Source organism: Papio anubis, chromosome 12 (assembly GCF_008728515.1).
Source record: "Papio anubis isolate 15944 chromosome 12, Panubis1.0, whole genome shotgun sequence".
Taxonomy (NCBI): domain Eukaryota; kingdom Metazoa; phylum Chordata; class Mammalia; order Primates; family Cercopithecidae; genus Papio; species Papio anubis.
Window position 1 is genome coordinate 111391386 of NC_044987.1, and position 11428 is coordinate 111402813.

Here is an 11428-nt window from a genome sequence, read left to right on the forward strand (position 1 = left end):
CAGTGGGGTTTAAAGAAAAGGAGCAGGCAGAAAGAGCACACAGTAGTGAAGCACACCCCCAGCCTCTTAAAGGCCACGACAGCCTCAGAGCAGGCAGGAGGAGCACACAGCAGGTGTTTAGCCAGCGTGAAGCCCCCAGCCCCTGACAGGCCACGACAGCCTCAGAGCAGGCAGAAGGAGCACACAGCAGGTGTTCAGCCCTCATGAAGCCGCCAGCCCCTGACAGGCCACGACAGCCTCAGAGCAGGCAGAAGGAGCACACAGTAGGTATTCAGCCCTCATGAAGCCGCCAGCCCCTGACAGGCTATGACAGCCTGAGGCAGGACCTCATGGTGATCTGTAACCTGACCCCAGAGGAGGACAGCAGGGAGGACGAATGGCACCCCGGGAGGCCAGAGCCTGGCGTCCCACCCTGTTACCCTCGTGCTCAGTGTCCAGGGGCTGCGGGTTAGCCATGGCCTGCCGCCGAGCCTTAGGAGAGACCCTCCAGCCATTCGGTGGAGCGTGGAGACCCCTCGTGGCCACACGGAGGACTGCAGCTGCAGCGCCTGACCTCTCGCCAGCAGCGGAGCTGCTCTACAGCCCTGGCAGAGCTCCGCAAACATTGCTTGAGCTCCTTTTTATTTTATTTTTGTTTTTTGAGACAGGATCTCACTCTCGCCCAGGCTGGAATGCAGTGGCACAGTCTCAGCTCAACACAACCTCTGCCTCCAGAGTTCAAGCGATTCTCCTGCCTCAGTCTCCTGAGTAGCTGGGATTACAGATGTGCGCCACGACGCCCGGCTAATTTTTGTATTTTTAGTAGAGACGGGTTTTCGCCATGTTGGGCCAGGCTGGTCTCAAACTCCTGGTCTCAAGTGATCCACCCGCCTCGGCCTCCCAAGGTGCTGGGATTACAGGCGTGAGCCACTGCACTCGGCTGCTTGAGCTCCTTTTAAGGTGCCAGGGTTTATGCTTGGTGTTATGGACAAAGAAAGGAAGTGGTTCCCACCCCAGAGAAGCTACCACCGGGAGAGTTACAGAGGCTGGGCCGCCCTATTCCTACCTCCCACCCCTGTATACATCCATATAGAAGAGAACTCAGGGTTCAATCGGGGGACCTAGAGCAAGACACCCATTTTCCCATACCTTGCTCCCCGTGTTGGCCTTATGGGGGTGGTACCCTGTAGAGTACCTGGAATAGTCAAGAGCTCAAAAATTCTTATGATTATTGAAGGTATAAAAGGACAAGTAAATTGAAGCCAAGTGCAGTGGCTTATACCTGCAATCCCAGCACTTTGGGAGGCCAAGGTAGGAGGATGGATTGATTCCAGGAGTTCAAGACCAGCCTGGGCAACATAGTGAGACCCCATCTCTACAAAAAATTAAAATTAAAAAATTAGCTGGGTGTGGTGGCACCCACCTGTAGGAGGCTGAGGCGGTAGAATTGCCTGAGCCCAGGAGTTCTGAGGCTACAGTGAGCTAGGATCCTGTCACTGAGCTCCAGCCTGGGTGACAGAGTGAGGCCCTCTCTCAAAAAGATGGTGGGGGCAGGTAAATTGGGTCAGAGTCATGCCCCCTTACTCCCCTCCAAGCAGTAGAAATTGCTAATAAAATGCTTAAAACAAGGTTCATGATGTGCTAGACACTAGGAGAAGCCCTTTGCATGTGGTGCCTCATCTGATCCCTGAAGAGCAGGTACTATTCACCTGGATGAGGAAGCTGATGCCCAGAGAGGTTTAGGCAATTAGGTTAAAGTGATAGATTTGGAATTTGAACCCAGGCCCACGTGGTTCCAGAGCCCAAGCTTTGGTGCACAAAGCAATGAGTCTGCCTAGCAGTGTCAGAGGTGTTTGAACCAGAGCAACTCCATCTTGAATAGGGGCTGTGTAAAATGAGGCTGAGACCCACTGGGCTTCATTCCCAGGAGGTGAGGCATTCTTAGTCATAGGATGAGCTAGGTCGGCACACGGTACAGGTCACAAAGACCTTGCTGATAAAACAAGAGGCAGTAAAGAAGCCAGCCAAATCCCACCAAAACCAAGATGGCGATGAAAGTGACCTCTGGTCATCCTCATTGCTCACTATATGCTAATTATAATGCATTAGCATACTAGAAGACACTCCCACCAGCGCCATCACAGTTTACAAATGCCATGGCAACATCAGGAAGTTACCCTATATGGTCTAAAAGTGGGAGGAACCCTCAGTTCCAGGAATTGCCCACCCCTTTCCGGGAAAACTCATGAATAACCCACCCTTGTTTAGCATATAAGCAAGAAATAACCAAAAAAATAGCTAACCAGCAGCCCTCAGGACTGCTCTGCCTATGGAGTAACCATACTTTATTTGCTTACTTTCTTAATAAACTTGCCTTCACTTTACCGTATGAACTCACCCCGAATTCTTTCTTGCATGAGGCCCAAAAAGCTTTTCTTGGGGTCTGGATTGGGACCCCTTTCCAGTAACAATGGGGCCGTCCATGATTTACTAAGCAAATGCATTCACCTCTCTGGGCCTTGGGGTCCTCCCCATTCAGGCCAGATATTTAGTTTTATTTGTTTTGTTGTTGTTGTTTTAAGACCATGCGGGGGCTAGCTCCCAGCCCTGGATGCCCTTTGGATTCACTAAGTTTACTTGGTCTGGGAGCATCCTGGAAACTGAGATTTTTTTTTAAGCTTCACAGGTGGTTTTAATGAGCAGCAAGGTTTGCAAAGGGCCTCGCAGGCCATAGTACAGAGATTAAACTTTATTCTGCTGGGTGACAAACCAGTGGTGGCTCCTCATGTCCCCCCAACCCTAGGTCTACTCAGTTGCCTTTTGCTATTTATTTATTAGATAAAATTGACCCCTTGGAAGTAAATAATTCAGTGGGGGGTTAGTATATTCACAAGGTTGTACAACCATTACCATCAGATTCCAGAAAATTCCATCCCCCCATAAAGAAACCCTGTAGTGGCCAGGCACGGTGGCTCACGCCTGTAATCCCAGCACGTTGGGAGACCGAGGCTGGTGGATCACGAGGTCAGGAGATTGAGACCATCCTGACTAACATGGAGAAACCCCATCTCTACTAAAAACACAAAAAATTAGCCGGGCGTGGTGGTGCGCACCTGTAATCCCAGCTACTCAGGAGGCTGAGGCAGGAGAATCTCTTGAACCCGGGAGGTGGAGGTTGCAGTGAGCTGAGATGACGCCACTGTACTCCAGCCTGGGTGACAGAATGGGGCGCCATCTCAAACAAAAAAAAACAAAAAAAAACAAAAAAAAAGAAGAAGAAAAAAAAGAAAAAAAAAGCAACCCTGTAGTGATGAGCAGTCACTGCCCATTTCCCCTCCACCTAGCCCTTGGCAACCCTAACCTACTTTCTATCTCTACGTATTCGCCTATTGCGGGCATTTCATATGAATGGAATCCTACAAGATCTGGTCTTTTTGTGTTTCATTTTTGCTCTTTTGTATTCTTCCACTTGGCATAATATTGTCAAACTTCATCCATGTCATAGCATGCATCATTCCTGTTTACTGCTGAATAATATTCCATTGTATGGCTGGACCACATGTGTAAAATCCATTCATTGGTAGACTGATGGCTTTAAGGCTCTGGCCTTCTCTTAGACAAGAGAAGCGACCCAGTTGACACAGGTGGTAGGGCTGAGAGAGGCACCAGAAAGCCCGGACCCTGCCTCTCGAGCCTGCAGGAAGGAAGGAAAATCCAGAGGAAAAGGGGTGTGAAAACCAACTCCAGAGAGTTCCAAAGGAGCACATCAAGGTAGACCCTGAGCAGCCATGAGGGACGGGCCACACTTGTCCCCTCACCTCCCTCAGCAGAGGTAAACAAGGGATTGGGATAAAGCTATATCCACCAGGCTGCATCATCGAAGTATTGCCGAAAACACAGAAATAACCTAAATGTCTAGCGACGAGGAATTTATCCAACAAACTATGGCGTGTCCATCCAAGGAAATACCAGGCAGTCAAAAATGATGCAGCATCGGCTAACATTTATTGTGTGTGTGGGGGGGTGGATGGGTGTGTGTGTGGGTGGATGGGTGTGTGTGTGGGGATGTGTGTGTGTGTGTGTTTAGATGGAGTCTTGCGCTTGTTACCCAGGCTGGAGTGCATGGTGCAATCTTGGCTCACTGCAACCTCTGCTTCCCGGGTTCAAGCGATTTTCCTGCCTCAGCCTCCACAGTATATGAGATTACAGGCGCCCACCACCACGCCTGGCGAATTTTTGTATTTTTAGTGGAGATGGGGTTTCACCATGTTGGCCAGGCTGATCTCAAACTCCTGATCTCAGGTGATCTACCTACCTGGGCCTCCCAAAGTGCTGGGATTACAGGCGTGGGCCACCGCCCCCGGCCACATTTATAGTGTTTACTGTGCCAAGCTCTGTTTGCTCGTTTCATGTGTTCTGATGCACTCAACTCTCACAATAATTCTACAGGTAGGTGCTTTTATGATCCTCATTTCACAAAGAAGAAATTGAAGCCTGGAATACTTACATAATTTGCCCAACATTGCACAGATAGACAGCAATGGAGCCGAGATTTCAACCCGGGTCCATTGCTTAATTAATATCTCTGTTCCGTTGTCGCTCTGAAGGTATAATGAAAAAATATTTACAGACATGAGACAACGCTGTTCACAAAATATTGGTGGAGTGAATAAATCGGGTTCTGGAACAGTATGCAGGGTATGAATCAAGACTTGAGGGAAATATGCCAGATTGCAAATCTGGGAGGTCTCCTCACATTCTGATTCTGAGTAATTTTTACTTTCTGCTCTGTGATTGTATTTCCCAGTCCTCCATGAGGACTATGTTTTTGTTTTCAATAAGAAAAGTATTTTATTTGGTTCCCTTAAGAAAAATAAACCTTCGTATGTTGCCGGTGGGAATTCAATGTGTTATATTCCCTACGGAGGGCAATTCCGCAATATTTATCAAAGTTGTAAATGCATTTGCCCTCTGAGTCAGCAGTCCTGAGTCTACATTTTATTCTTATAGGTAGAGCTGAGCAAGGATGATGTACCAGGTAATTCACGGTAGCATGGCTTCTAATAACGAAAGACTGGAGGCCGGGCATGTTGGCTCATGCTTGTAATCCCAGCATTTTGAGAGGCCGAGGCGGGTGGATCACTTGAAGTGAGGAGTTCGAGACCAGCCTGGCCAACATGGCGAAACCCCATCTCTACTAGATATACAAAAATTAGCCTGGCCTGTTGGTGTGTGCCTGTAATCCCAGCTACCTGGGAGGCTGAGGCAGGAGAATCACTTGAACCTGGGAGGCGGACGCTACAGTGAGCCCAGATCGTGCCACTGCACTGCAGCCTGGGCAACAAGAGTGAAACTCCATTTCAAAAAAAAAAAGAAAAGATTGGAGCCAGGTGCAGGCACTTTGGGAGGCTGAGGCAGAAGGATTGCTTGAGCCCAGGAGTTCGAGACCAACCTGGGAAACATAGGCCCCGTCTCTATGAAAAAAAGAAATTAGCCAGGCATGGTGGCGCATGCCTGTTGTCCCAGCTACTCGGGGGGCTGAGGTGGGAGGATTGCTTGAGCCTGGGAGGTCGAGGTTGCAACAAGCCATGATTGTGCTACTTCTTTAGCCTGGGTGGGTGTCACAGCGAGAACTTGTCTCAAAAAAAAAAAAAAAAAAAAAAAAAGATTGGAAACAGTATTAAGTGTGCAATTTTACCAGGGTCTGATTAAACAAAGTATGGAAGGAACACTATTCAACTGAAAAACAAACAAACAAACAAACAAAAACAAAAGAGCTTCTTATACTGATAGGGAAGGACCCCTGGGATAGTTTAATAAAAAAGGCCAGATACAGAACAGTGTGTTTATAATGTTACTTCTGTGTGAGAAAGAAGGGCGTTATCATCATCAGTTTGAGATGCTATAACAGAATACTATCAACTGGGTGGCTTGGAAACTATAGAAATGTAGTTCTCAAAGTTCTGGAAGCTGAAAGTTCAAGACCATGTGCCAGCATGGTTGGGTCTGGTGAGGGCCCCTTCTGGGTTGCAGACTGCCAACTTGCCACTGTGTCCTCACATGGCAGGAAGAGGACCAGAGAGCTCTCTGGGGTCCCTTTTATAAGGACACAGATCCCATTCATGAGGGCTACACTCCCATGACCCACTTACCTCCCAGAGTCCCCTCCTCCCAATACCATCACACGGGGGGTGGAGATTACACCACAGGAATTTGGGGGATAGGAACGTAGGCATGTGAGGAACAGAGGAGACACAAACATCCAGCCTATGGCAGGAGGCAAGAAAAAAATCTATTTTTGCATGTCCTTGTTCTTTGTCTCAGAGACGCGGGAAGTCAGGGTGATAATCAAAATATTTAACAACCAGTGCAGAGCAGACCGCAACAGCAGCAGTTCTAAGACAGGGACTTCCAAGGAACGGAAAAGGGGGTCATCTTAGAGACGGGAGACAAGCGAACAGGATGGGATGGAAACAAGACTTCACAGGCCCTGCTTTTTTTTTTTTTTTATTGAGACGGAGTCTTGCTATGTCACCAGGCTGGAGTGTACTGGCGCGATCTCAGCCTCCACTCACTGCAACCTCTGCCTCCTGGGTTCAAGCAATTCCCCTGCCTCAGCCTTCGGAGTAGCTGGGACTACGGGCACGTGCCACGACGCCTAGCTTTTTTTTTTTTTTTTTTTGTATTTTAGTAGAGACGGGGTTTCAACATGTTAGCCAGGATGGTCTCGATCTCCTGACCTCGTGACCCACCCACCTTGGCCTCCCAAAGTGCTGGGATTACAGGCATGAGACACCAAGCCTGGCCCAGTCCCTGCTTTTTCATCCTGTTTTGATGTTTGGACCATGGGACTGTATTGCCTGGTGCAAAAATCATCGTTCTTTTAAAAAGCACTGTACATGGAAGAGTAGCCTTCCTTCCCTGTTCCCCACATCACAGAGGCATGGGGAGGCCTTGGGAGAGGAGAAGGCTTGCTGGACGGCAGTGAGCTCTGTGTGTTCCTGCAACACCTCGGCTATGTCTGTCAGTCTGTCTGTCCAGTGCTTCAGCTCAGGGGTGAAGCCTCGGACTTCCTCTGGGGGTGTTGACCTCCATTATATTAGCCGAGGTATATGGAAGATGACACAGGGTAAGGGACAGGGTGCTTCTCCCCTCCTCAAAGATTCCTCAAGCCTTCTGTTGGGGGCAAAGACCCTGGAGCTTCCTCAGGTGCAATGCCCAGCACATAGTAGGCACTTAGTAAGCCTCTGTTTAATTAACTGCTCCCCCGTCTGCCTGGCTGTTTCACCCTTTGGGTGGTAAGCCTCTTACTCACACAAATCTGCCCCTGTGGCTTAAGCCTCAGAGTTGCTGGTACAAGGGACCATATTACCATAATCAGATCATCAGATTACTTCCTCTTTGCATCTGGCAGAGATCAGTGCACTGAGCAAAGGGAAATGAAAGCACAAAGCATCCATCCCATTGGGCAGAAATTTATCAAGTACCCGCTAGAAAAGAAATGTATCAAGAACCCAGGCCATGGGTCTAGGTTCTGCGACACAGCACGCCTCAGACTACCTTTGCCAGGGCACTCCCTTTGCTCTGTGCACTCCCTCTGTGGGGGTGACAAGTTGTAGCTAACATTTACGGGGCACTCACAAGTGCCAGGCCCTGTGCCGAGCACTCCACACACAATGTCTCACTCAATCCTCACAAGTGCTTTCGTTATTAGACGTGTGCAGGAGCAAGCAACAGAAACAAGACCCAAACTGGCTTAAGCAAGAGGAGATTCTACCGGCTCACACAATCGCAGGTTAGTAAGCCTCAGCTGAGTATGGTGGGATCAAAGCTCTGGCTGTTTCTCTGACTCTTTTTCATGCAGGGTTCCCTCATGGCTGCGAGATGGCCACCAGGAACAGCCGGACGGAATGCTTCCGATTCCTGTCCAACAGGAGAGAGACTGACCTTTCCAGGGCCTGCTTTCCAGAATGAGGAAGAGGCCTTCCCAAAAGCCGCAAGTAAGCCGCCTCCCTTTACGTCTCATCTCGTTAACCCAAATTGGCTTACACCTACCCATCCCATAATCCAATAATTCTTTTTTTTTTTTTAAGACGGAGCTTGCTGTGTCACCCAGGCTGGAGTGCAGTGGTGCGATCTTGGCTCACTGCAACCTCCGCCTTCTGGGTTCAAGCAATTCTCTTGCCTCAGCCTCCAGCGTAGCTGGGACTACAGGCACACGCCACCACTCCTGAGTAATTTTTTGTATATTTAGTAGAGACGGGATTTCACTGTGTTAGCCAAAATCTCCTGACCTTGTGATCCGCTTGCTTGGGCCTTCCAAAGTGCTGGGATTACAGGCGTGAGCCACTGCACCTGGACTCCAATCATTCTTAACCCTGACTGCCCATCAGAATTCACAGGAAGTTTTTGAAAAAATATTGATGCCTAAGAACCACCCTGGCCCTATCAAATCAGAAACTTTGTGGGTGAAGCCCAGGCCTCAGCATTTTTAAAAACTTCCCAGACTTTTGTTTTTTTTAAGACAGGGTCTTGCTCTATCGCCCAGGCTGGAGTGCAGTGGCGTGATCTCAGTCCACGGCAACCTCCACCTCCTTGGTTCAAGCGATTCTCATGCCTGAGCCTCCTGAGTAGCTGGAATTACAGGCACCTGCCACCACACCCGGCTAATTTTTGTATTTTTAGTAGAGACAGGGTTTCCCATGTTAACCAGGCTGGTCTCAAACTCCTGACCTCAGGTGATCTGCCCGTCTCGGCCTCCCAAAGTGCTGGGATTATGGGCCGAACCATCGCGCCTGGCCCTTCCCAGGTATTTCTAAAGTGCAGTGAGTGCCTCAGGGTTAGACCTTGGGCATTGTCTCCAAAGGAGTTTGCCTGCTCAGTGACAGGGAACCTGGCCCAACTGATGACAGCATTCATTGGGAAGCTTCATACCTGTGGCCCACTGCCCGAAGTGTACCGGCAATTAATAATTCAAATAAATCCTATACTTTTCTTGTGAATAGCATAATTATATTGCTTGGCAATTTGTGTGTATGCTAAAAGCATTAATTTGTTAAATGTAAACATCTAAAATATGTCACAATCATTGTAAGTGGTATTAGCATGTCTTGATTTTTTTAAAAAAAACAGGATTGGCCGGGGGCTCACGCCTGTCATCCCAGCACTTTGGGAGGCCGAGGTGGGCGGATCACGACGTCAGAAGATTGAGACCATCCTGGCCAACATGGTGAAACCCCGTCTCTACAAAAAATACAAAAATTAGCCGGGTGTGGTGGTGCGCACCTGTAGTCCCAACTACTCAGGAGGCTGAGGCAAGAGAATCCCTTGAACCTGGGAGGAGGAGGTTGCCGTGAGCCAAGATTGTGCCATTACACTCCAACCTGGGCGAGAGCATGAGACTCCATCAAAAAAAAAAAAAAAAAAAAAAAAAAAAAAACCAGGAGCTTCCAAAACTGGAAGAAGCTTGGAGCCTCCCTTGGCTTCTAGAGATTTCCCAGCCTGATATCTGGCCACAGGCTGGGTCGCCCAGCCGTGGGCCCTTCCTTTCTGTGAAAGTTTGAGTTCTTGATCCCAATTCTTTATTACCCCGTAGTGGTGTTCAGCATTTTATCCATCAACCATGGCCTCCTGGTGGGTGGCGTGTACTCTCTTCTTCTAAATTTTGAGCTTGATCATGTGACTTGCCAGGACTTGCTGTTCAGAGGTGAACAGAAGCTGAAACTAGCTTTCCTGGTTCCTTGTGCTTTTGCTGTAGCCACTGGAAGAATAAATACCTCCCAGATGGCTGCTGCAGCCCCTTCAGTCTGACCCTGTGATGGTTAATTTTATGGATCAGCTTAACTGGGCTAAGGGTATCCAGATAGCTGGTATTATTTCTGGGCGTGTCCGTGAGAGTGTTTCTGGAAAAGAACAGCATTTTAATCAATGGACTGAGTAAAGAAGGTTGCTCTTAGGCCAGGCGCGGTGGCTCATACCTGTAACCACAGCACTTTGGGAGGTTGAGGCAGGTGGATCACCTGAGGTCAGGAGTTGGAGACTAGCCTGGCCAACATGGCAAAAACCCATCTCTACTAAAAATACAAAAATTAGCAGGGTGTGGTGGTGCACACCTGCAATCCCAGCTACTCCGGAGGCTGATGCAGGATAATCGCTTGAACCTGGGAGGCAAAGGTTGCAGTGAGCCAAGATCGCACCACTGCACTCTAGCCTGGGTGACAGAGTGTGACTCCATTTAAAAAAAAAAAAAGAAGAAGAAGAAGAAGGTTGTTCTCGCCAAAAGAGGTGGGCAGCACCCAGTTCATTAAGTGCCTGAATACAACAGAAATGCAGAGGAAGGGAGAAGTCTGTCTGTGTCTTCTTGAGCTGGGATGTCCATGTGCTCCTGGCTCTTGGACCTTCAGATTCATACTGAATGATATATATGACTGGCTTTTCTGGTCCTCAGCTTGCAGACGGCAGATCACGGGACTTCTTGGCCTCTATCATCACGTGAACCAATTTTCGTAATAAATCTCCTCATCTGTATACACATACACGCTATCGGTTCTGTTTCTCTGGAGATCCTTGACTATTATTGGGCCCCAGGGTAAGACATGCAGCTGGGCTGAGCTGGACCTACTGTCTGCAGCAGAGCCACACAGCTAAGTCCGACCAAGTTACAGGCCTGTGGGCCTGAGAATAGATGATTGCTCATTTAAGCCACTGAGCTTTGAGGGCGCTGTGCAGCATTATCACAGCATTAGTTACCTAATACGCCTTTTCAAACTGTGCTGTGCACAGACATATCAGCCCTTTGACCTCAGAGAACTTAATGGGCCTAGCACAACAGAGGAGAGAGAGTGGACAGAGAACATTTCCCTTTTGGGACCTGTGATAGCATCTAGCCTTTCCAAGGGTTATGGCCAGGTCATAGTCTATTACAAGCTACTTTTTTTTTTTTTTTTTTTTTGGAGGCAGTCTCACTCTGTTGCCCAGGCTGGAGTGCAGTGGTGCAATCTCGGCTTACTGCACCCTCTGCCTCCCGGGTTCAAGCGATTCTCCTGCCTCAGCCTCCCAAGTAGCTGGGATTGCAGGCACCTGCCACCACCACCTGGCTAATTTTTGTATTTTTAGTGGAGACAAAGTTTCACCACGTTGGCCAGGCTGGTCTTGAACTCCTGACCTCAGGTGATCCACCTGCCTTGACCTCCCAAAATGGTAGAGTTACAGGCGTGAGCCACTGCACACAGCCCTGGCTGATTTTTGTATTTTTAGTAGAGACGGAGTTTTGCCATGTTGGCCAGGCTGGTCTTGAACTCCTGACATTAAGTAATCCACCTGCCTCAGCCTCCCAAATGCTGAGATTACAAGCATGAGCCTCCGTGCCTGGACATGCAAGCACCGTTTTCAAAGAAAAAAAAATTGAGACAGGGTCTTATCACTCTGTCTCCCAGGCTGGAGGGCAGGG